Source organism: Peromyscus leucopus, chromosome 1 (assembly GCF_004664715.2).
Source record: "Peromyscus leucopus breed LL Stock chromosome 1, UCI_PerLeu_2.1, whole genome shotgun sequence".
In the NCBI taxonomy this organism is placed as follows: Eukaryota; Metazoa; Chordata; class Mammalia; order Rodentia; family Cricetidae; genus Peromyscus; species Peromyscus leucopus.
In genome coordinates this window covers 14,343,462-14,369,690 of record NC_051063.1, presented here as the reverse complement: position 1 = coordinate 14,369,690, position 26,229 = coordinate 14,343,462, and the positions used below count along the sequence as shown (strand labels likewise).

General features: G+C 38.5%; 1 non-coding gene and 1 pseudogene across 1 annotated transcript; one reads left to right on the top strand and one right to left on the bottom strand.

Moving 5' to 3' along the window:
• The first annotated feature begins 4,007 nt into the window (after positions 1 to 4,007).
• The window catches only part of LOC114709816, a 32,970-nt pseudogene continuing 10,748 nt past the window's right edge, over positions 4,008 to 26,229 (top strand).
• On the bottom strand, positions 12,682 to 12,787 carry LOC114680605. Its single transcript, XR_003732800.1, has one exon. It is a non-coding gene; the product is annotated as a U6 spliceosomal RNA (small nuclear RNA).

Genomic DNA, 26,229 nt, shown 5'->3' with positions numbered 1-26,229 from the left:
AAGTTGAGCTATGTCCCACACTGACCTGTCTGGTCTAAGACCTCAGCATCTTAGAGGAGGAAGCAAAGAGAGAGCATGTACATGCATCCCAGGTCTTAAGGGTCCCCCCCATCCCCTGCACAGGCCACTCCCCAGTGACATGTACCTCAAGGTTATAGTTAGGTGTAACAATTACCTTTTTACCTCACTAGGGGCAGTGCTTCAGGGCATGGCTCAAACAACCACCCACTAAAAGGTTAGAATAAGAGGTTGTCAATGAATAGATATGGGATCAGGAATGAAAGACAACAAAAATGCCCAGGAGAATGTGGCTCTCGCTTTGGAACATTGGAACTCTCCATAATAATGAAGTTTTGATCAGTCAATCTCCCCTAATCAGTATTTAACATGAGGCTTTTGTTTTTATTTTTGAATGTTTAGTTAATGGATTAAATGATTTATATCATCATCAAGTACAGAGGTAATTTGAGCATCTCTGAACTCAAGCTTCCATTCAGTAGTGTGTTATTTTATGGTGGCTATCGGGAATTTGTTCAAAACCAACACAAATGTATTCCCTTGTGGTTTTGGTTATACTGGGATATATAGGTGGTGTGACCATAGAATTAGAACCCAGAGATCTGATTTCAGATCAAGGAGATCATAATAAGTGATGAGCAGAGTCTGTTCCCTCCAGATAATCCAAGGGAGAAACCACATCCTTGCCTTTTCTACATTACACTATTTTGCTTCTGGTCCTTTTACTTTTTCACTATGGACCCTTCAACCAGTTTCAAGACAGCAGCATAGCATTTTTTTTCCCCATGGGTATAAGAGTGATGTGATGTCACATAAACTGTAGTCATGAAGAAATGTAAAGTAAGATTTATCATGGGGCTAACTCAACCATGATGAAGGAAGCAGTAGTTTGAGGGATGTGGCATGAATCAGAACAAGATTCTGAGTTCCATGAACCAACCATGATCCTGAAATCAGACAACATGAAAAGAAGGCATCATAGTCCATTTACGCTACCACAACAGACAGAGACTGGATGTCTTCTTAAAAAGAGGTATTTACTGAATATCTTTTAATGAAGAAGTCTGGAGACTAAAGTCAAATATCAGAGTTCTAGCTTGATCAGGCCATGTCTTCTTCATAGCAGACTCCTGACTTCTCCTTGGATCTTCACATAGAAGATGTCAACAGGAGAAGCTGGTGACATATCTAGATATTAGAATACTTGCCTAGCATAGCTGAAGCTCTGGGTCCAATCCATGGTACCAGAAAAGAAAGAGAGAAGGAAAAACATGAAGCAATATGTTGGAGAGTGGGGAAAAAAAGAAATAAAAAAGTCTTTTCATATAAAGTCACTAATATCACTCCCTAGGGCTTCTTCTTCCTGACACATTTTCATCCCATAGACCTCACTTCTGACACCTCCACACTGAGGGTTGTTATTTCAGCACATGTATTTTGAGAGCAAGCAAACATTTGGCGCATTGCAGAAAAGTTCATTTCATGATTCAGTTATGTTTTATTACCTAATCTCATTTAATTTCTATTATTCATATTAGTAGGAGATTCAAATATCCATATAAGGAAGAGCTTTGATCTCATCTGAAATGCTTCTTAAATGGAACTGTTCTGATGTGTTGCCTCTCAAGCTCAAGTTTCAGTGATGGTTGAAGTCATGGTCTATACATTTCTTGGTATAACTACAGCTTTGACAAGAGTATTTGTCAAATATTGTCTAATTTTGTCAATATTTGTCTTGCATTTCCAAATATTGTCCTGCATTTCTTTGTATGTATATGTGTATGAGTATGAAATTTAGCTAATCATCGAGAAGGAAGTGATTAAATATTCTTTGTCCAGGACCCTATGTTAAATAAGTACCATCTTTGCCATCAAATGAAAACTCTGAGTCTGGTGTTGAGGAGGGCCTGCCCAGCTCCCATAATTTTATTAAAGCCTCATTTTCCTCTTTAAGGGGAAGAATGAAAGGAAAAGTCTTTGGCTTTTACAACCATCCTTAGAAATAACCTTTTGTATAAAGTAAGTTTTGGACTTGGCAACTGAACCCTCAGAAAGACTTGCTATGGCCCAGCAGGTTCTGAGCAGAGAAAACCATTCTGGGAAACAGAGCAAAAAGTATAGGAATGCATACATGTATGTACTTGTTGAAAATTAATGGGCAGTCATGGTAACTGCCTCCCAAATTTCCTTTACTCTATGCAGTGATTGTTGGTTTAAGGAGTCATTCTTACATAATTATCTAGTGAAAGACAGTAAATGAGGTACCCACTCAGAGAGTAAGATGGAATGCCAAGAATGTTTTACAACCTGTATTTTTACTTCCTAGACATCAAATAAACAAGTTTTGATTCCACAAACAACTGTGACTCTGCAAAATGCAGCTGTTTGGGCATTGGCAAGAGCTCTTGTTTGCAAGTTAGGTAACAGCTGTTGAGCAATTGTGCGATAGTTACAACATAATTGGTATGTCCCAGGAAGATGAAATTATTTCCTATCTGATTCATGAGAAAAAGTGTGCCAATCCCTGCCAGGATGAATGATCACAGAACATAATTTCTGTGTATGTAACTACTCCTGAGGGGACCCCAAGCTGATCTTCAGCCTATGTGGGGATCATCTTATGGCTATCAAGACAGTGCTGGAAAAGAGGAATAACAGACTGGAGATGCCTTGCCTGAAGTGAGGTTTCAGACTTATACTGTGAGGCCTATGATCATAAGCTGTATTCCTCTGTGTGTTTACAAAATGAGAAGCTTGGTTCAGGGTGGAAAGAGAACAGGTTCCCAAACTCCTGATCCTGCCCCTAGCTAAGTCCCCATGCAGGGGAGATGGCAACTGTACTACAAAGAAGTTGTCACTGTTCGTTCTTAATAACCAGAGCATCCAAAGAGTTTTATCTTGTTCCTTCTCTAACGTGTGCTGAAGCAGCAACATAGAGAAGCACTGTATTCAAAATGAAAATGCTACATTTAAAAACTGCCCTTTACAACGTTCCTGGCTCAAACTGTTCAGAATTTAAACTCTTAGGGAGTGCAATTTACAATCTTTCTTTGTACAGTGCCTGGACTCTAGTAGGACTCAGTGGTTCTCACCCTTCTTAAGGCTGTGAAACTTTAATACAGTTCCTCATGTTGTGGTGACCCACAACCATAAAATTATTTTGTTGCTACTGCATAACTGTGATTTTGCTACTGTTATGAATTGTTAAATAAATATCCGATATGCAGGATATCTGATACGTGACCCCCCACAAGGGGTCGAGACCCACAGGTTGAAAACTGTAATTATTCACAAGTCCAGACCTTCCCCAAAACTTCTATTACTTTTGCTTTCAAAGACTCTTCACATTCAAAGAGTATAGTGCTCTTTGAGGGTTGTGTGTGACCATGAACTCTGACTGAAAAGGCCTGGACAATTTTTTGTTCCCACTGAAAAGACAAAGATAATTTGAGGATCTGATTTGATACTAGGACTGCTACTCAGACTGGAAATAGTCCTGTTTGGCTGACTTTTTAAAGGTGGCCAAAAACAGTCTAGAGAGAGGGCCTTTCTCCCCAGCATCATTCTGACCTGGGACAAAGATGTGTATTCTGGCAGTCTTGACCTGAAGGTTCATGGTCTTCTCCCTCCAGCTCCTATTGAGAACAAGAGCCTTTTCTTTTCCACTTCACTAATTCCCTGATTCCCAGTCTATCAGAGAACGGAAAATTGCATGAGAACATAAATAGTCATGAAAGACCCAGAAAACAATAACTGACTTCCAGTGTCAGGAGCTTCCTAAACTAATTCATCTCTAAATAGTGAGCAGTCTCCAGATGGAAGTTCAGGGCTGAGGTGCAGGTTCCTTAAGGACTTACATTTAAAGGCAAAGACTTCTAGCCCCAAGCATTAGAAGAGAGTTGTGTTCTTTCTGCCCTGCCCTGAGACTGCCCATCCAATCATATCCCAATATGCAAATGACCCTTCCTGCATGCAAATAAAAAGGATCAAGTGCTGTGTCAGAACCAAACTGCTGAGCCTGTCACCTGCATTCCAGGAGCCAAACCAGCAATGTCTTCCCCTGCACAACCTCAAGTCCCTGCCCCGCTGGCCAACTTGAAGATCCAATATACCAAGGTAAGACCCTTGCAAGTGGGGCTTTCCCTGGGGGCCTGGTTAAAGCATAAGTCAATTGCAGTTTCTGTTAGAGCTGTTTGCTACCATAAAATTATAATGCTTGCTAAGTTAGTGGCCAGATTCAGTGATGAATTCTAAACCATAGCAGACAACTTCTCACGAGTTTATATCTTGACATATGTCCAAGGAAAAGAGATTTTCTTCTGTGCAAACAGTTCTTGTGCCAGAGTGCAGTGAACCAGAGTGAGCAGCAGTTCTATTAACCCTGTGCAGTGAGCGCTTATGGTAAGGCAGACAAACAGAGGAAATTCCTGGAAAAAGCCAGACATGCGTAAAAGTGTCTCCCTCTCTCAAAATAGCACACTGAAGTAGGATAACATAACCATGTGTTTGTTGACATTGTTGAGGTTGGAGTACCTAAACCTGAACATTGAATGGAGGCTGCTGCCCAACCCCCCAAATGGACTTGAATTATTTTTCTTATTTTGAGATAGGCACAGTACTTGTTTATTTCTCCAGGGAAGTTTGCTGTTGTTGGAGAAAACATGCCATTGCTAGCTGCTAAATATTTAGAGGCACAAGAGGAGGAGGCTGACCCAGGCTTTGGAATCTGCAGCCAGGAAGAGCAAATGATCGGACTGGGCTTGTCCTGAGGGACTCTTGTAATTGTGCCTACTAAGTAGTTTCATGCCTATTTCTTTAGCAGATCTTAAGATTCCAAAATTAAGAAATAAATATAGCACACACACACACACACACACACACCTTCCCTCCACCACAACATACACCCAAGTTATTAGAAAAGTCACTTAAACTTAGCTGTGTTTCAGTATAATGAAGAAAACAAAGTGAGAGATGAACTGTTCAACTCTGGAGAGAATCAGGCTGACTTCTAAACTAAATAATGAAATCCAAGAATGTTAAAGTTAATGAGAAGAGCCTGATGCCCTCTCTCATGTATTTCTTTTTCTTTTTGAGCAAATGGATGTGGTTTTGAATCACTGAAAGCTTTTGCATTTTCCCAAGCACCTGAAGTGGTAGAGCTGCCTGGCTTAGGGTCTCTTTGCTTAGGAAAAGTTCTGCAGATAGAACTTGTCCTAAGAACTTGGCTGTGGCCCACAAGCAGCTAGAAGTGCCCTCAGGCATGTTTTCACAAGGTTTTGATTGAGTGAAAGTGTTTTCAATTTAGATTTAGATTTTGACAAGTCAGAATATGCAGACTATAATGTGTCCACACTCTCCAGCAATTCACAGATGTCAAAGGTGTGTGCACACCATAGACATCTTCCACACACTTTCTCATTTGCAAGAAATTACTGTTACAATCTACAAACCAGGTAGTTCAAGAAGATGGGAATTGTTGACACTGCTTATATAGTTAGATTTGAATCACAAAAAAGAGTTTGATTTGCATGATTCCAATTGAAAAGGTAATTTGGGCATCAAGATCCCCCTCTTCCTTTTGTTAATTTGTCATTTATGAATTTTGCTAAGACTTTGTGTGTGTGTGTGTGTGTGTGTGTGTGTGTGTGTGTGTGTGTGTGTAGGAAGTTTTAAAGTGAACTGTCTTTCCTCTGAATTATTTCCTTTAGCACTTATTAATTTAAAATGAGGTGAAAGCACTAGAAAATTGAGGTATTCCTTAAAGTCCCAAGTATAAGCACATGACCAGTAGTTCCTTAACAGTTGTTTCCACATTGAAATTTCCTCACTGCAAACATATTACATAATGACATTTGAGGAAGAATGATGGGCTTAAGTATTTTAGAGCCAAGAATGCATTTGTTTGGTGTTCAAATACTTCTCTAGTTAATAATAAACAATGCCACTCAGGGAATTTTGATTTTTCCATGTATCTTCTATGTAATTCTGGTCTACTCAGTAAGCACTATATCTTTGATGTGCTGGTTACAGCATTTCACACATGGGAGAATACCAGTTATGTATGCAATTAAATCTCAATGGGGAGCTTTCTCTATGCCTGGGAACATTCCTTTTACTGTGTCCCCTAAAGAATTATATTTGATTTTCCCTCTTAAGAGGGGTTAAAATAATGGCTGTTAATTCATCTCCTGGTTGCAAAGCATGAAAGGGAGGGGTTAGAAATATTTGTCAAAAGGCTTTGCCTGAGCAGTGTCTCAATTTCTATATTATTTTCCTCACTGTTTTAATTTTATTCTTTATTATTACAAGAGGCATATACTATTGATATCAGGAAAATACCAGGTCATTTCTTGGGGTTCTCAGTCTCATTAGTGGAATAATTTATGAATAGAACCAAATGAAATCTGGAGGACTATTATTGGAACTTAGAAGGAAAACCCCAGGGCAAGTCAGATGTAAAACCTCAGTAACTGCCCTCAGAAGGAGACTGGAAAAGGAGGGGAATATTCCTGTCACTCAAACTGTCCTTGAAGTAGAACTCATGGCTGACTAGGAGCCACGTGGAGGGCAGGGAAGTTTTTAGGAAGGACTAAGCAAGTTCAAAATTTTGGCAGAGAAGACGAAACTGTTAAAACTATTCTCAGAAGAGTGATAGAAGGAGGAAAATAGAAAGTTATTTTTTTCTGAATAATTCAGAAAAGGGATCCAAAATTCTGCAGTAGGACTGCAGCTTCCGTGAAGGACATGTACAGTATCTCACTAATTATTCCACTTATCTCTTTAGTTTGACTTAAGGTGAGCCCTGCTTCCTGGGAGTGGTTTCTTGTCCAAAGTGACTGAACCAGTCCAACTGTAACTTAAAGTCACACACCCAGGTCAGAGATCCTGTTCTCTTGGCCAGGAGATTTTTTTTCTTCTTTAACAGTGTTTGGGACACAAGAAAGGGCACAGACAAGCAGATTAATAACAAAGAGAGACAGAAAAACAAGTATAGTCAGAGAGTTGCATAATCTTAACTTTCAAAGTGTTTTTTTCTCTAGTTCAGTTCTCTTTGATAGGGATAGATGAAATGGAGTTTAGTATTTAAGAATTTTTTTTTAAAGGAAATACAATATCTTTTGTATTAAAAGCCTCTGTAACTTTATAAATCCCAGTGCACCCATCACATCCCTGTCTCCATAACTCCTTAGGAGCTCTGAGTAAATGCCACCAGTGCCCTTCTTCTCTGCTACTGATCTTTTGCATGAAGAGCTCCTCTGAAAGTTACAAGGTCACTGTTCAAACACTATCATCTCTACATGCCTCTTCTCTCTTACAATCACAGTGAGATTATGAGGAGGCCCATTTCCTGAGGAGGTGTAAGCAGAGAAAGCATTCAATTGTTAAGTGGCACTTGAAGCCTGCTCTGGTTCATGGGGAATGATCAACATTAGCTATCTTGCCCAGTGTATTTTTTCTGAATAGTTTTCAACTTCTAAAATATTTTTACCTGATGTTCCCAAGATCTGTTTCCCATCATGTCATTCTTCTCTCATTTTCTCCTAATTTTCTGTCAGTCTTTCCTGTACATTCATGTCCTATCTGTACTTCACCAGAGAGAAGTTCTGAGGGTTTTCCATGGATCTCAGGGGTGAAGGATTTTGTTTCAAGGGATTTGGGGTCTTACTTCTCCTTTCTCATTTCTCATACTTTAAACACTTATTGACTAGGAAGAACCATCTGTAACTCCAGTTCTAAGGCAGCCAAGGCCCTCTGTCCTCAGACACCTGCATGCATGTGCTACACAGAAACTTAGATAGGCAAACACATATGTACAAATAAAAATGCACATATCTTTAAAGAATTTAAGTTAACAAGTGGCAATACTTTCCATGCACAAAAATATTTCATTAGCTAATAATATTTTTGTGCACACAGGAAATTAACAGCAATGCTTCTCTTAGCTTTCTCATAATGGTCATGTTACAAGGCTAAGATTTCCTTTATACAGAGGAGGAATGGAGTCAAATACACATAAAAATAGTTTCATAATGAAACTCGAATTCGGGGTGCAAATATTGAAATTCAGACATTTTCCAGTGATGTAAGGGCGCCTCTTCTAATTGCTATGTCCTAATGACACACATCTGAATTCCCAATTGTCTAACCTCTATATTTCTTTAGTAGTTAAATGACACACACATGAACGTTTTTTAGACAGGGAAAGACACATAATATTTAGGCAACTTTTAATACCTCAACTCTAGTTTATCAAGCTTTCTAACTTGCTGCATATTTATATCTATTTTCTCTGTCATTGCTGTATTTTCACAGATCTTCATAAACAATGAATGGCATGACTCAGTGAGTGGCAAGAAATTTCCTGTCCTTAACCCGGCGACTGAGGAGGTCATCTGCCATGTGGAAGAAGGGGACAAGGTAAGTTTTCCCACACCCACAGGTCCAATTCATGCCAGCAGTCTTTGCTTCTCACTGTTCTGAACTCAAAGTCCACTGCAAGTTCAGTGAAAGACATGGACACTTGATAGCTCAGGCAGATGGGGAAAAGTTCTGTTGTCCTTGGCATAAGAAAATTGGCCATATGCACATCTGGTAGACAATAAATGACCATGATACACAAGAACTTAAAAAAGAACATAAAATCAAGAGAACAAGAAACAGTAAAAAACACCGGCTATAGATCCGATGTTAGCATTTTTTATGTTACCTGGAATTTAAAGTAGGGAGGTAGGGTCCAAATCTTCAATGGTCTGAGGCTACTGTAGCATAGTGAAGTATGAACTATTAAATAACTTGTCTCATTTCTTTTTTTTTTTTTTTTTTTTTTTTTTGGTTTTTCGAGACAGGGTTTCTCTGCGTAGCTTTGCACCTTTCCTGGAGCTCACTTGGTAGCCCAGGCTGGCCTCGAACTCACAGAGATCCGCCTGGCTCTGCCTCCCGAGTGCTGGGATTAAAGGCGTGCGCCACCACCGCCCGGCTTGTCTCATTTCTTAAGGGTTAGTATTAACATTTAATATGGGGCATGGCATTTTAATATAGTCACATATTTAGGGTGCATGTCAGTTAGTCATGCCTTCTCCTTGATGACAAGAACGACACTCAAAAAGAAGACTATGAATCTGTGGATATCAGTTAACAAAAATCATGTTCGTGATGCTTTAACCCTGAAGCCTTGAACATTTAGCTCCTAGGGGGCATCTTGCTCTCACACTGGGGTTGGTCTCATCAGGAAAACAAAACTCTTTGCCTGGGTTCAGTAGAAACCTTGGCAGGTCAGCAGGCTGAGGACTTTGCTGGGGGAATCAGTGAGGTTTATCTTCTTTTTCAGGAACAGACGGGAAGCTGGTGACCATGCCAGCAGCCTTGCCAGGGAGCACTAATTTGCTCTGTCTTTAGTGACAACTGCCCCTCCTGTAGAAAGATCAGGGAGAAAAATTCATACCAGGCAAGCTGCAAGCCAAGTTGCTTTGCCAACCTGGTTGGCAGGACAAATGAGTCCTCTAAGGCAGTGGTCCTCAACTTATGGATAGTGATTCCTTTGTGTTGGGGGGGGAGGTCAAACATCTCTTCTACACGGTCACCTAGGACCATCGGAAAACACAGAGATTTACATTATGATTTGAAACAACAATAAAGTGACAGTTGTGAAGTAGCAACAAAAAAAAAACTTCTATGGGGGGAGTCACCTCAGATGAACTGTTTTAAAGGGTCACAGGATTAGGAAGGCTGAGAACTGCTGCTGTGAGGAAATTGTTAGTGATATTATCTGTGATAAGCAAGAGCTTGCTTTACAACCACAGTCCTGTATCTGTATCCTTTTGTGGAGTTATTAAACAAATAGTCTCTTTAAAATTGTTGATGTTCAAACAAATTGTGAGGAATCTAATGAAGAGTGACTAGCGTTGCTTAGAGAAAAGCTCTAACCTGGTAAAGTTCACAGCAGAGTCTGATATGCTGGACTTTCTCATCAGGTCAAAGGCTAAAGGTTTTGAAGATTCCATTCACAAGCAGAATGGGGCTGCGATTGGGCCATATCCCACCTTTCATGGTTTCACAAAGGTCGGGCACGGACCAGAGCAAATACATTTTTTTTTTCACTTCATTGGCTTTGACTTCAAAACTATAATATTTATTTTCCCTAGGCCACACAATTTGATGACAGTAAATCACAGTTAACCTAGCCATTGTTTTCTGTTTAATTCAAAATTATCTTGGAAATGCCAGCCCCTGAATAAAAATTGACAATTCAAGAAGCTTGAAGTTTGAAAGAAAAATACTATCAAAAGCATTTATGAGACTTGTACTATTGGATAATGCAAAAATGTTGTCACATAATGGAAAATAATTACTTAAAGTATGATTTTTTGTATAAATATCAACAAGAATAAGTCATAGAAGGATTATGTGTCATATCCAAAATGTAGACGAATGTATTTATGTCTTTCCATAATGTCTTACTGTATTGAATAGGAATAAATTTCCAAGATTTAGCCACTTAAATAACAGCAGTTTGGTAGAAAAGCCACCCACCTTATTCATCTGCTTGTGGAGAATGCCAATTCTTTATTACAGTATTAATCACTAACATTAATTCTCACACCACACATCACAAAGTAAGTGTATTTGTAACACTGTATAAGCATATATGGGTTACTCAATGAATACAAGTTAAAGAGTCTGCAGCATAGTTGAAGAGGTTTCAGAAGTGGCTTAGATAGAATCTCCAGTGGTAAAGAACCCATGCCTGGGCAGTGCTGCTAGGGGAGGCCTGGGGTCATTTGGGAGAGAGAAGTTGCCAAGCTCAACTGCAAGATCAAAAGCCAAACTGGGTCTATAACAGAAAATGACAGTTCAGACAGGTGAACATGTATTTGGACTGGCTGTCTAGTAGGCTGCTTCAATAGCAGGGACCCAGGTGAGTCAGAGTCCTTGGCACCTGACACACACACAAGGTATCAGACAATAGCTTGTTCAGAGGCCATGCCATTACAGTATTAGGTGTTCATCACTTTATGGGAACCAGGCAAGGGAATTGCATCATTTCCTGGGTGTCTGATAAGTTTTTCCTCTGCTTTCCTTGATTTGATTTTAATCTGCTTACTTGCCCACACACTTTCACTTCTCCCTAGAAGACTTACAGGATGGCCCACTTTCTATCCCCAGGAAGAAGTCATTCAATCACACTGTGCTAGGTAGGTGGTACATGATAGACTTCCTGGGTCCACCTAGGGGCTACAATCATCTTTCTCTCTCCAAATGGAGTCAAAAGCTACTCTTCAAATGGAGTCTCACAGGGTAATGAAGGACTGAAAAATCACTGTTCTATACATATGGAGTAACTAAACAACAGCAGTGACTATTTAACAAAGTGCTATTGAGCATCCTTGCTGAGAAAATTGAATGTGGAGATGAGATGTAGCATCAAATGTTGGTTCTAATTCTGTGTTTTACTAGCATAAGGTAAGATCTCCTTGTTTATCACTGAAACAGGGTTCATGATACTTAAGTACAATAGTAACCTGTGGTAATAAAGAACTTGTCTTTCTTCTTGTAGTTTAACTGGTTCTTGATTATTATCTGCCATTGAGCTGGGTGTCTGGTGACTATTGAAATAGATTATTACATTAAAACAGGCCTTGAAAAATGTGAAAGATTTTGGAAGTATATGGGCTTGCTGGTAGGACATTCTCTATGCAAAAAGAATTTCAGGAGCAAAAATGAGAAGGGCTGGCTCAGCTGGAGCAGAGAAAATGTCAACAGGAAGTCGTTGGCAAGTGAAGTCTGTACAGAAAATATTAGACCTGAAAGTCAAATAGAAATCTTTGATCTTTGCTCTTAGGATTGTAGATGAAGCCAGCAGTTACAAACATCCAAAGGAATGTGATAAGATAAATTATGTGAAAGGTTAACCTGGCGGCATTAAACAGAAAGTGGGAAGAGAATGAATGGGAGGCTGTTTACAATGTACAACAGTAAAAGCCTATGTAGTAGAGGGTAGAGAAGCTGAAAGGATGTGCTAGAATGGACTAGGATGCTGTGTAATCATTTTCATATTGGGTTTTCTTCTAGGACATTACAGTTCTAGTAACTGTCTACAGTTAACCCCATCTTGTGAGTGTTAGGAATATTGTCTATATAAAGTGTGAGATAGCTGTGAGTTTAAAGATAAGGAAAATGAACTTCAAACAAGTTGTGGCACAACTTCAGTTTAGAGTGAACCATCCACACCCTCAGATTCTACACTGGTGAATTCAACCCTGAGATCTGAAATGTGTAGCTGCTAACATAGATGATGTAATGAGGCCTGTCACAGCTGTGTACACACTGAATGGGCAGAGAATTTTGGCCATTATTCTCAAAGCAGTATAGTTTATCTACCACTTCCCTAGCATTTGTACTCAGCATCAGAAGTATAGTTATTGAAAGGATGTCTGGTGTGTAACATGTAAATAGTACATCATAAGTTTAGCATTCATGAATTTAAATTATCTTTTGCTGATTTGGGGAACAGTTCTTCTGGGATACTAAGGGAAACATGTGTTTACTTAGATTTCCCATTCCCAGAATTCCTTCAGTTTATGCTTTCTTTAATGCTTCTATTTCCATTTCTGGTCTTGAATAGGTTCCTTCACCTCTTTTATTTTATTTTTGTCATAGCTTTCTAAAAGTATGCAATGCTTCATGATTTGTGTGTCATCCTTGCACAGGGGCCATGCTATTTTTTTCTGTATCATTCCGATTTTAGTATATGTGCTGCTGAAGTTAGCACGAGGCCTGTGTTTATAATGATAATGTGATGTTCAGTTGTGTGTTCCTTCCATCTAATGAATATTTCAGACAAACTGTACCCCACTGTCCTATTGTTAGCCAACTAATAGAATGCCATACAGTGGATGGATATTTGCGTGCTTCAAAACTAAAAAGGAGGACTCAGAATCCTTCTTTTCAAATTAAAAATTCATGTCTTTAGTCTATTTCTAGTCCTGTAAGATTAAATATCTGGTTTGAGAAAAGGAGGGTCATAACCCAAATGACAAAACCATAATAACAAATTTACTCATAACAGTTTTCTGTAGGCAGGTTTTTGATGTTTGAATTTTTTTTTTCATCCTGGTTAAAAGATGTCTCAAAGTCATTTCTCTTCATCCCTCAGTGAGATCAGGAAGCTCTTATTAAGCAAAGGCCAATGACAGAACACTGAGCAGACAGATCCACACAGAGCTGTCTCACTAGTTTAAAATGTGTGGTTTAAAAAGCACAGCATTCTCATTCTCAAGGTTCATCACAACAAGCTGAAGCCCACTGTTGTTTTGATCATCTGATTTACAGGGTTCCTTGAGTTAGTGAGTCCTGTAGATGAATAGTTGTGGAACAGTCCTTACATACATACTATTTGCAGTTGACTTGATGAAGTTAAAAAAGCACATGGAGTAGAAATGGAAGGAGCAGTGATGCTCTCAGCAGGTGAACTAGAAGAGACTAGAGGAAGTGTGAATAGGGATCTGCAGAGGAATGGAGTGACCCTGGCAAAGTTTGGAAGGGAAGTGGCTTAGGAAATTTAAAGGAGTAAATTAAAGGAAAAATGCAGTGGTGATAAAAAGTACATGAGCAAAAACAGAAAAGCTAAACAATATGAGTGTGACTTTCTTATTCTATTTTGTTTCAATTAATGATGCTATAAGCAGTTTATTATTAATAAAAGATAGTTTCTTCTCTACTTATTTAGGGAGTAGGATGGGTCACTATTATGCTGGGGCTTATCATACACAAAGGTCTTCATTTTGAATGTGAAACATTGAACACTAGCAGATAAATTTACCCAATTCTCACCCAGGTGGTAGCACTGTGATGAGTGAATATGAAAGTTTATGGACATGAGTGTCTAATTGGCAGATGTAGAGAGAAGAGCAGGACACATGGCTTACAGGTACTCTATTTGTCCTGAGATAGCCTTTCTCTTTTTGCTTTATTTTCTTTGTGAATTTAGGAATACGTTTTTCTTATAGCATTTTCTGAATCAAATGAGATAAAGTGTGTCAATTCACTAGAAACTTATTTCAAATAAAATAAACACTGTGTTCTACTACAATGGGATAAAGTAACAACTATTAAAACAGCACTTCTGTTCTAGGAGTTTAACTATTTGAAAAGGATATGGAGCTTGTTTGAAATATTGCTCAAGAGAAACAATTCCAGCATACTGTGGTGCCCAGTGTGTGGAATGTTCTGCACTTTGGGCTAATGGAGACCTAGATTCTGTTTGTGAGGACTGTGTCCTAGTTTATAAGGGTGCGATGTTGTTCTTGCTCATCTAGTGTTTTGAACATCCTGAATTGAATGCTGTGTGATTTCCAGGCAGATGTTGACAAGGCTGTGAAGGCTGCAAGACAGGCTTTTCAGATTGGCTCCCCATGGCGCACCATGGATGCTTCAGAGAGGGGGCGCCTGCTGAACAAGCTGGCTGACTTAGTGGAAAGAGATCGCCTGCTGCTCAGTGTGAGTATTAACCCAAAACAATGGGAGACAGTGGGGAAACTCCTGAGAGCACTCATTGCTCCAAGTGGCTGGTCAGTTTGATTTAGAGCCAGATCCACAAACTGCCACCTGCCTTTTCTCTAGAACATCTGAGTGCAGAATCCAGTTTTGCTATTCTCATTAAAGCTCTTTATGCTCTCAAGACCTATATTTTCTAATTTCAATAGTTAGATAAGTCAGTATAGAACATGGATGGAGGGTACATTTCCTTGTCTTTTCAGTTTTGAATTTTAGTAAAGCCACCTGAAAACAAAGTGATATAAAAGTTACAACTGAGAATAAATGTTATTAGCTTTATAATCTTAGGTGAAAATAAGATTTTCAAACTTTTACTTTATTAAAAAATCTGCAATTCAGCAATTATTGAGAATCATTCATTCCTTAAGGATTCTACATCATTCAAAACATGCCAAAATAGAATTGATAGCTCTGAAATAAATGTATACTAACTGAAATGTTCTATTGAAAGTCATCAGCATTTCCCAAAGCTTAGTTCTTTGCATTTGTCTTATTGAAAAGTGCTAACTTCCTCAATCAGCATGAGAGCCATAGGGAGAGAAGAATAGATACAAAGTCATATTTGAGTTAATTTAAGATAGTGGGCAATATCAAACCTGTGCATCTTGCCAGGTGGCCACCCAGTGGATTGTATAATTTCAAAGCATCCTTAAAGTCTTCATAAAAATGGGAGGAGAAGATACTGACTGCTAAGGTCAGAAAATGTGGAGCTTCATAATCTTTTATTTTTCCTTTTGTGGAAAATAGATTCTTTTTCTCATACAATGTTTCCTAATTATATTTCCCTTCCCTCTACTCCTCCCAGTTCCTCCCCCACCTCCCCATATGGATCCACTCCCTTTTAGTCTGTCATTAGAAAAGAACAGCCTTCTAAGAGATAACAACCAAACATGATAAAATAAAATATAATTAGATAAAGTAAAAACCATCATAATGAAATTGAACACAGCAAACAATCAGAAGAAAAGTAGCCCCAAGAGTGGGCACAAGAGTGAGAGTCCCACTTGTTCTCATGGTCAGGGAGTCTCATAAAAACACTAAGCTAAAACTTTAATATATCTGTGCAGATCCATGGATGCCCTGTCCTTGCTGCTTCAGTCCCTGTGAGTTCATGTGTACCTTGCTTAGTTGATTCACAGGGCCTTGTTCTCCTGGAGTCTTCATCTTCTCTGGCTCCTACACTTTTTCTGCCTTCTCTTCCATGGTGTTTACTGAGCTCTGAGAGAAGAGATTATTGAAATCATCATGACAATATTTCCCAAACAGGGGGTTTAGAGTTAAAATCTCTGCTATGGCAAATCCCTGTTGAAAGATACAGTTGTTACAATTATGTGAACATACAATTAGAATTGTATGAGCAGATTGTTTATACATGAGAGGAATATGATGATTATTGTGAATAGTTGCAAACACTAAATTGTTGCTACAGTCAGATGACAAGTGCAAACTTGTTGGAATGCTGATAGGACGTGGAGACTAAGAATCATTTTTACAGCTGCGTGCTTAAGAAACCAGCTCTTAGACAGTGCTTAGCCAGAAGTACTTAAGGTCTGACAGAAAGATTTGCGAGGTTAGGCAATCAGAATCTCACTTCCTCTCCCACCAGGATCTTGTCATGTGACCATGGACAAGTCATTTGATTCTTTCTTTAAAGGAACATTAGATTTAAGAATCTTTATATTTCCCAAACTTTCTAATGCATAAGTACTAAAAACATTGACTGTATATGCTGGATCTAAATTTTATTGCTGAAAGTTTAGACTTTGATATTACTATTTATTTTTCAGACAATGGAGTCAATGAATGCTGGGAAAGTCTTTCCCCATGCATACATGATGGATTTAGACATCAGCATAAAAACATTAAAGTACTGTGCAGGTTGGGCTGACAAGATCCATGGCCAAACAATACCAAGTGGTAAGTACATTTGGGAAATTGCCAGTGTAATGTTAGAGGTGAGCCCATCAGTGCAAAGCTGCATACCTTCAAATTCTCCCTGATAGATGTGTCCATCAATTAGGTAAATAATTACTTTCCTCTTCACATTAACTCGATACAGTCTAATGCTGGAAGTTCTGTTAAGAGTCAACATTATGGGCAGTTTAGAAAGAAGTAAGAATATTCTCATAGACTCAACTATGAATTTGAGTGAGATATCTCAGTATTCATACCTTTCAGACTGGCTACAGAAATTACTTATTTGAGCTCCATTCCCATAATGCCATTCACATCTCTTCTGTGATATTATTACCTCAGTCTTTGCATGTCCAGAATGAGTCAGCTGTGCCAATCTCTGCCCATTCAAGCCCAGTATGCTTAGCTCAGTGTACTTCAACATCCCAATTCACACTAATGCTTTCCAAAAATGCCAAAGCAAGATGAAGCTGATTACCAGCTGAGTTAAGAATCTTTGTAAGGAAATGTTGTGTGTTACTTAGTAAAGAAATGGGGTGGTATTTTTCTGTGTACCCTAATAAAACTTATCTAGCATCAGAGAACAGAACATCCACTAGATTAGGCATAGAGGCCAGACAGTAGTGGAACACTCCTTTAATCCCAGCACTTGAGATCTCATGTCTTGCTTGGGAAAGACACATGCCTTTATCTCAGGAAGTGATGGCAGAAAGCAGAAAGGTATATAAGGCATGAGGACCAGGAACTAGTGGCTTTTTAGGCATTTTAAGCTTTTAGCAGCTGTTAAGATAAGATTCGGGTGAGGACCCAGAGGCTTCCAGTTTGAGGAAACAAGATTGGCTGAGAAGTTGGTAATGTAAGATTAGCTGTGGCTTATTTTGTTTATCTGATCTTTCAGTGTTTCCCCAATACCTGGGTTTGTTTTTATTAATAAGAACATATAGGATTCGTGCCACAGTGAGGTATGCAAGTAGCATAACAGACACATGATGAATATTTCATGTGAGAAAGGAATCAGTTTTGGACAGGTTGGATGGAGTTTCACTTCTCTAACTGTAATGACTTTAGAAACTCAAATAAAACACTTCAATTCTGTCTATGATGTGCACTTCCGATCTTACTGGAAGATACAGAATAAGAGATATTAGCCAGGAAGTTAGAAGATGAGACTGAGACGACAGAAGTACTATGCAGGGGGCTCTTCTGTGCTTCTTACTCTACTCTTAGGAAACATAGAAAAATCCATTCAAAGTATCTGTAGATCTTGACAGGAAAAGTGGTTGTGTGGTAGCAGTAGGTTCCTGTGGCAGCCAGAACAAAACATACATCAACAAAAGTCCAAATGGGACCACATCAAAGTGAGTATTTGCTGTGATAAAACACCATGATCAAAAGCAGCTTTTGAAAGAAAGGGTCTTTTTCACTTGTATTTCTACACTATATTCCATCTCTGAGGGAAATGAAGGTATAAATTCAGGGCAGAAACCTGGAGAAAGTAGCTGAAGCAGAGGCCATGAAGAAATATGGCTTCCTTTAGGCTTGCTTGTTATGGTTTGCTCAGCCTGATTTCTTATACAATCCAGGATCAATCTGCTCAGGGATGACACTGTTCAGAGTGGGCTGGGAAATCTCATGTCAATCATTAATTGTGCAAAGGCTGCATAGAGTTGTCTACAGAACAATCTGATGGCAGCATTTTCTCTATTAAGATTTCCTCTTCCAAGATACATTTACGTGTGTGTCGATAGTGAGGCATGAGAGTTAGTCAGGTCAAGACAGAAAAGAGTGGCATTTCACTTCAGATATTTTGTTCATGGAATAAGAGATTACGTTTATGTTAGGTAGGAAAAAGGAAGCCTCAAAGCTAGAATAAGTCTGTAGAAAGACTTCTTATTTGTTGGAGATGGTTTACTATTTAAAATTATTTGCCTTCTTAAAGTTGTTGCTCCTGGGAACATTTCCACATGGCTCTGCCCTTACCCAGAGAAAATTTCACCTCCAAGCACCTTTCTGCATCACTCTGTGAATGATGGTGATATAGAAGGCAGCCGTCTTGGAATATAAGGAATGGTGTTAACTTCTTGTCAAATCTTTCCCCATCTTGTCACTTATTTTCATGTACCTTGATCTTTTTATTCAAATTGCTGTTTGAGGCTCCATTGTTTATGGTATTAATTTTATAGATAGGAGATTTTGTTTTCCTTTTGCTATTCACTGTGGGGCTCTTCTCATATCAATCTCACATCTCCCTGCCATTGCCCACTACATTCTAACTTAATGGAAACTGTGTCTGCTCTGTTTTTCAGATGGAGATATTTTCACTTATACAAGACGTGAACCTATTGGGTGTGTGGCCAAATTATCCCTGTAAGTTCTCCTTCATGACTCCCAAAGTGGGGAAAAAGCTGTAATTCCATTTTATGTGAAACCCATTATCATACGAGTGAAGCTTATGTGGTAGTTATGTGTGAACTAAATTCAGTAAGCATGACAGCCTGAAATACATATTCCTATAATTGAGCTTCTTGGATATGAGCTATCTGGTCCAGAAACCCCTCAACACACTGCTGTACCCTTTGAGAGTGTTTTAATGTTGCCTAATAAGCCCTAAGTGTTTACTGCATAGGCTGTTTTGGAAATTGTGCTGGTTTTTTTAAGAGCTGTGATTTATAAGTATATGACAAAAGTTTGTCATGGCTCATCTGTGTTGGGATCTTTCAGTGCGACACAGCAGGATACCCTGATCCCAATACTTCTGTCTCCTTCTTGAGAATTCCCACCATTGACAATAGCAGCAGCAAGATTGTTCAAATCCTGGAAAATATCTTTTGATTTAAATGGAAATAATAATCTCCATGACAAATGGAAGAGTGTGTGGCCTGTATTGTACCTTTAAAGAGCAAGTTTGGGTACTCAAAATTCTTCTGCCTAAAAATCATGTTCTGACTGTAATCAGATGTCCTCGAAGGTTAAAACAGTACACTGTCTACATTCAGCTTATATAATTTAAAAGGCTAAATGAAAACACAGTGAAGTGTCCTGCAGTTTTCAGAATAAGAGTGACTCTTGTTTAGAAAGACTGAACATATCAATGTATGTAATGGAACTCTTCAGTACTTCAAAGGCTTAAAAAATACTCAAACATACCTACATCCCTCTAGCAACTAGGACTGTTGGATAAGTATAAACATTAACTTCTGCTTTATTGTGTTGTTTTGGCATCAAACCCTGGATTTAACACAAGGAGACAGGTATGTGCTATGGCATACATCAATTTCGTAATTAATCCTGAGGACATTCATCTAAAGTAGAGAGGACTGTTTTCACCACTCATTAGTGGTGAATGCTTAACTAAAGAAATGGTTATACATTTGACTTCTTATAGCTGTTTTGCTAGGATCAGAACTCAAGCACTCACATTGTAAATGTGACACTTCTTTGCCACTAACAATGTAGTTTGTCCTCAGCTGAGCCTAGATCACTGGTGTGGAGAAAATATTCAATATGGTTAAGTCCCTAAGATCATTTTCTAATACACATGAACACACAATCTCTTGGATGTAAATTTTTCCAAATTATAATATTGGATAAAATACAATAAGTGCCTTCCAGGGAGAAAGAGGAAGAAGACTTTACATTTTTAAAATGCAAATAAATTACAATGTGCTTAACTACTTAGCAGTAGCATTTCCTTGTAAAATAAGAATTCAAAATTACAGGACTTGATTGAATTTGGTAGCTCTTTCCTTTTCTCTTCTCCTATATAGTTTGACCTGAGCTTTTTATCATTTTCTAGTTTCTTTTGTGAACTTTAGTAAAATAAACTAGATAATTACACACAACTTCTAAAATGTTAACAAAATTTTATCAGGGTGGCAAGCATCATTAACAAATGTGGTTTTGAGTGATACAAAGAGTCCATTGTGTTGCTCTCTAGTGGAATGGTCCATTGCTGATGTTCACTTGGAAGATAGGCCCCGCCCTTTGCTGTGGGAACACCGTGATTGTCAAGCCAGCAGAGCAAACTCCTCTCACTGCTCTTCACATGGCGTCTTTAATAAAAGAGGTGAGTCTCCAGAGTCTAAACATGCAGGCAAATTAGAGTCCCCTGTTTACCTTACAGGCCTCATTCGCACTGCTGTGAGCGTCATTGTTCACACATGGCTCCTGCCCAGTCATGCAGATGAAAGCAGCAGGACTACAGGCTGGGACTTCTGTCAGCCAGCACAATCTTGTCTCCACCTAAATAATGACAGAGGCTTCTAGTGAGTCACCTTATAACTCACTGCTTATTGAGCTCTATCTTCATCATCCACCTTACAACTGGCCTGATGGCATCTGTGAACATTTTTTCAGTTATTTTAGTTTTATTATCTCTAAAAGTTGGAGGCTTCGATATGCCAACATGCCTGCTGTGCCAATGTTTCTAGTTTTGCTGGTGATGACAATAAATTCTACCTTTTGTTATAGGTATTTTAACATACACTCTCATCCTATCAATTTGAGTTCCTTTTATAAAATTTGACAGAGCTAATCAATGGAGTGATGATCAATTGTCACAATTTTGTTATCAACTTGCCATACCTAGAAAGAGGGTACCTCACCTGAGAAATTTCCTTCATCAGATTGGCCTGTGCCCAAGCTTGTGGGGTGTTTTCTTGATCACTGATTGAGGTTGTAAGATTCAGCCCACTGTGGGCGGTGCTACCCCTAGGCAGGTGGGTCTGGTTTTATAAGAAAGATAGATGAGATAGATAGAGAAATTAAGGCAGTATGTAGTATTTCTCCATGGTCTGTGTTTTAGTAGCTAGCTCCATGTTCCTACCTTGTCTTCCCTCAATAATAGACATAACCTATAAACCAAATAAACTCCTTCCTTCCCAGGTTTGTTTTTGTCAATGTTTTATCATAACAAATGAGAAGCAACCAATACACCCGTGTTGACAAATTTGTACTTAGAACATTGTGTTCTAAGGGGTTACCACCTTTAGAGATAGTTTCATGTGGATAAGGAATTAAAAACAGCAAGGAACAAAGGATAAATACACTTAGGTGAGTTTTCCTGATGGAAGAACTTCCAAGGCAAGCACAATGAAACAGCACCTGTCTCCCACTCGGGTCTTTTATGAATTGAATTATTGATCTATTAACTGCTTGCTTCTTAACTTGTAGGCAGGATTTCCTCCTGGCGTGGTGAATGTTGTGCCTGGTTATGGGCCAACTGCAGGGGCAGCCATCTCCTCACACATGGACATTGACAAAGTATCCTTCACGGGATCAACAGAGGTAGTCCCATTTTCTGAAAATCTCATCTCTAACAAGCAGAAACATGCTCTGTGAAGCTGTCTTGTCAGCCAAAACTTTATTTAAAGAAGTTGTTTTGGTGGTTTGTTACTTATTTTAGACTACAAATATGTTTATCAAGCACAAGTGGATAAATTTTGGATAGAAGAAAATATCTGTTACTAATTCAGGAAGACTATAGTAAACGAATAAGAATAAGTGGGTATAAGTTAATTTTTAGCCAGAGTTTCCCTAAACATACCTACTTACTATTTATTTATTTCTATTGATGTAATTTTGGAGTTAAAATTTTTCATAAAATATTTAAAAGATTGAAAGTCTAGGCAACTTAATTTTATATTGTCTAAATGCACAATAGCAGTTCAGACTTCACATAGACCTAAACAATTACCTTATTATTCTGATGAAGTAGAAACCTTTCATTACATTCCAGCATGTGGAGTAGGAAAAGAAAACTAGACGATAAAAGAGATGATAGATAGATAGATAGATAGATAAACAAAGAAAGAGAGAATCAATAATAATTTAAACAGGATTCAAAAGTCAAAACCAACAATGATCATAGATAATATTCTAGACAGGAAATGATCCACGGAAAAAATAAAATAATAGAAAAGCAATGTATTTTTCTTCAAAGAAGCAACTAGAATTAGAGAAGAAATGATAATGGTAGGATTCCAGCTAAGTGTGGTAGCAACAAAGAGCTCAGAGTCAGTTTCTTTTTTTTCTGTGCAAAGTGACATGTGTTTAAAAAGGGGAAGAGTGGAAGTTAGGTAGAGGGAGAGAGAGAGAAAGAAAGAAAGAAAAGGAGGCAATTAAGAGTGAGACCACTGTCATAAATCAGCAGGGAAATAGGCAGTGACTGTGTAGTTACAAGATTTACAAAGATATAAATGATACCATTTGAGGCTGACTCAGGAACATCTTTATGAGCTTTGGGAGAACAGGGAAAAAGAATCAGAATCATGCCCATCTCATCAGAACTAGGTTCAAGGAGGATGTTTGCTAAGAGCTGATCCCAAATAAAGGACCAACCTGTAGGTAGTCTGGCCTGGGAATATATAGAAAGAGAGGAAGAAAGTTGAGATTTAGATGATGGAGAGAATACTAGTTTGTCTGGACAGAGCTGTCTGAATGTTACCAGAGGGTTGGAAAGTCAATACCTGAGGTGCTTGGGGTGGATTTCTGATCAAATAAAGAGAGGAAATTCTGATGAAAATGAAAAATAACTCTTATCTGTCCACATTTTAAAGTCATCTCTGATATATGCCCATGAATATTTTCTGACTTGCCTCACATTTTCAGACTGATGGTGGAGGCTTTTACACCTGAAGGTGCCAGATCTTGAACAACACCATTTCATGTTTCTTCTAAATAAAATTAAATGGTGGTACAAATGTCCTATAAATGGAAAGTATTAAATGAACCTATCTACACAAGAACAAACTCATTTTCTTATGTGATGTTTGATTCCAGGTTGGTAAATTAATCAAAGAAGCTGCAGGGAAAAGCAATCTGAAGAGGGTCACCCTGGAGCTTGGGGGAAAGAGTCCTTGCATTGTGTTTGCGGATGCTGACTGTGAGTAAGAGTCCCTTGTTAGCATCTCACCTTCTTCCTCCTGATGCCTAATAATGTCACAGTTACCTGCAGTCCATAGCTGTAAGACTTTGTTTCAAGGTGTAAGGAAGTAGAGTCAATGGTGATTCTCGAAAGCTTTTCAATTGTTTCTATAGCATACAGACCATAAATTAAACAAAGATACAATTTTGTCCTGGGTTGGAGTAGCTTGCTACTTCCCAGTGTTAATCTGAGGTAGTACAAATGGACTGTGTCTAGGGTCTGTGACATGGTTTTGATAATTCCATACCTTCAATGGTGTTGAGGACATGTGATACTTGAGACATTTGGAACCAAAAGGAGCCTGCTGCCAGCAAGTTCCTAGTTTTCTTCTGCCTTCACTCTGGACCATTCATCTGGAGAGGGCCAGAAGAAACTTGGACCTGTCAAATCTCTCTCTCTCTCTCTCTCTCTCTCTCTCTCTCTCTCTCTCTCTCTCTCTCCTCTCCTCTCTTCTCCTCTCCTTCCTTCCTTCCTTTCTCTCTCTGTCTCTGTCTCTGTCTCTCTCTCCATACTAAGGGCATTTAAGTTTATTGTTTTATGTGACCCTATCTGTAATGATTCGGATCATTCTGATTTTATTGCTGAATGAAATCCTTAGTTAGTTCCTAAACAGTAGAGATTTAGCTGAAATTTGTGATAAGAAATTTCTTTAACTCATCCTTCAGTGGTTTCATACTAACAAAGAGGCTATAAGCAAAGAGTCTATGGGATTCACTGTTGCCACTATTGGGATCTTTACTAGAAATTTTAGAAGTGACTACTTGATTAGTAAAATTCCTAGTTTGTCACTCTGTAAACCCTCCTCACTACACTTTCAATACCTACTCTTATCTCACAGATTCACACCCAAGTTCTACAACCATAAACTGAGCATTCCTCATTTATAAAATTAACACACACACACACACACACACACACACACACACACACACACACGACTTTTTGTTTAGCATCAACAATATTCTAATACAAAAAATTTAGGTATATTGGACCATCCAGCTAAGCAAAAAGTTATTTTTTACTTTGTGTGCATTGTTGTTTTGCCAACATGCATGTCTGTGTGAGGGTTCCAGATCCCTCGGAAATGGAGTTACATAGACGATACCAACCTGCCCTGTTGTTGCTGGGAACTGAACTCAGGTCCTCTGGAAGAGCAGTGCTCTTAACTGATGAGCCCTCTGACAAGCTTTAAGCAAAGACTTTGTATGCTTGCATGACTTAGGCTTTAGTTAGAATTTGGAATGTTTTTCCTGGAGTAGGGTGGGAGGGTGAATTGCTCTGATGTAGTGATTTTTAGTTGTTTGGGTCTCATTTTCAGAAACCTAACCCATTTCTATTGACCAAAGTATTCAATAATGTTTTGAAATTATTAAAGTCAATGGGCAACTCAGATTTCTCTTGTCAGCTAGTTCAAACCTGACACCTAAAAGAAATACAATTGCCTGAAGAATTATAAAATGGAAGTAGTTATAGTTATTTGCAATGATATTTGATCTTCTAATCATTTCTACATTCCTTAGAAGTCATAAGAGACACCATTTTTTCAGGGTTCTCTTGTCAGTATTGTTTCCATGGTAAATAAAGGATCAACATATCTAATTTGTTACGTGGCTTCTAAGCAGTGGAATATATTGAGTCTGTGTCTCATCAGATTACTGATCATTTTTCCTATCAACATATTGCATCTGAGAAATATGTGTGTGTTGGTGTATTCTGTAAAAAATGTTCCTACTCTCCTGTGAATGTTTCCTTTGCAGTGGACAGTGCTGTTGAGTTTGCACACCAAGGAGCGTTCTTCCACCAGGGTCAGATTTGTATAGCAGCATCCAGGCTTTTCGTTGAGGAGTCCATTTATGATGAGTTTGTGAAAAGGAGTGTTGAGCGGGCTCAGAAATATGTTCTTGGAAATCCTCTGAACGCAGGAATAAGTCAAGGTCCTCAGGTGAGTAAACATTAGGAAGCAAGCATTTTGGATGTAAAACTAATCTTTTTAGGCCTAATTTTGGTTAAGCAAGATTAACTTCTTAAAAATGCTTGTTGGTAGCTGATATTATCTTGATCAGGCAATTTAATGAATCTAACTTCAAACAACAAAGACATCATTCTGTTTTGTGTTGGCTATTTTTTTCTTTCTATATAGAAACCAGGAGCCATGGTTGGAATGATGCTTGGAAAGAAGGGCCAGAGAGATGGATTAACATATAAAACATTTGTCACACAACCCTACAAACCAGACTTCAGATTCCAGCTCCCACATAAAAGCAGATGTATGTAGGAGCCCATCAGTAATCCCACTGTTAAGAAGGGTGAGCTGGCCAGTTAGACTGGAGCTATGAGCTTAGTGAGAAAGCCCCCCTCAGTAGAAAAATTGAAAATGAAAAAAAAATAAGAAAAATTGAAAACCATTAAGGAAGACACACAATATCAACCTTTGGCATCCACACACATGTGCATGCATGTACATACAAGCAACTGTACACATTTCCTCATGCAAGTGCATACATAGGTACATGCATTTGCTCTTACCTCAACCCACATGCATGCAAATGTACACACCTGCACACTACACTCACATAGACATTCAAAAGAAAAAAGAAAAATGCTATCATTTCTTGCATTCTTTAATTGATAAAACTCTTAATTCCTGCATATAAATTTTTAGTCTTGAAGTTTGTAACCTATCTGTAAATTCTCCCCCATGATCAATCCTTCATCTCAACTGCCATTCTATAAGTGGTAAAGCACTCCCCAACCCTCTGCAGGGTCCTCAGTTTCTCTAATGTAATAATACCATAAGTGTTCTTGAAGGACCTGGTTTC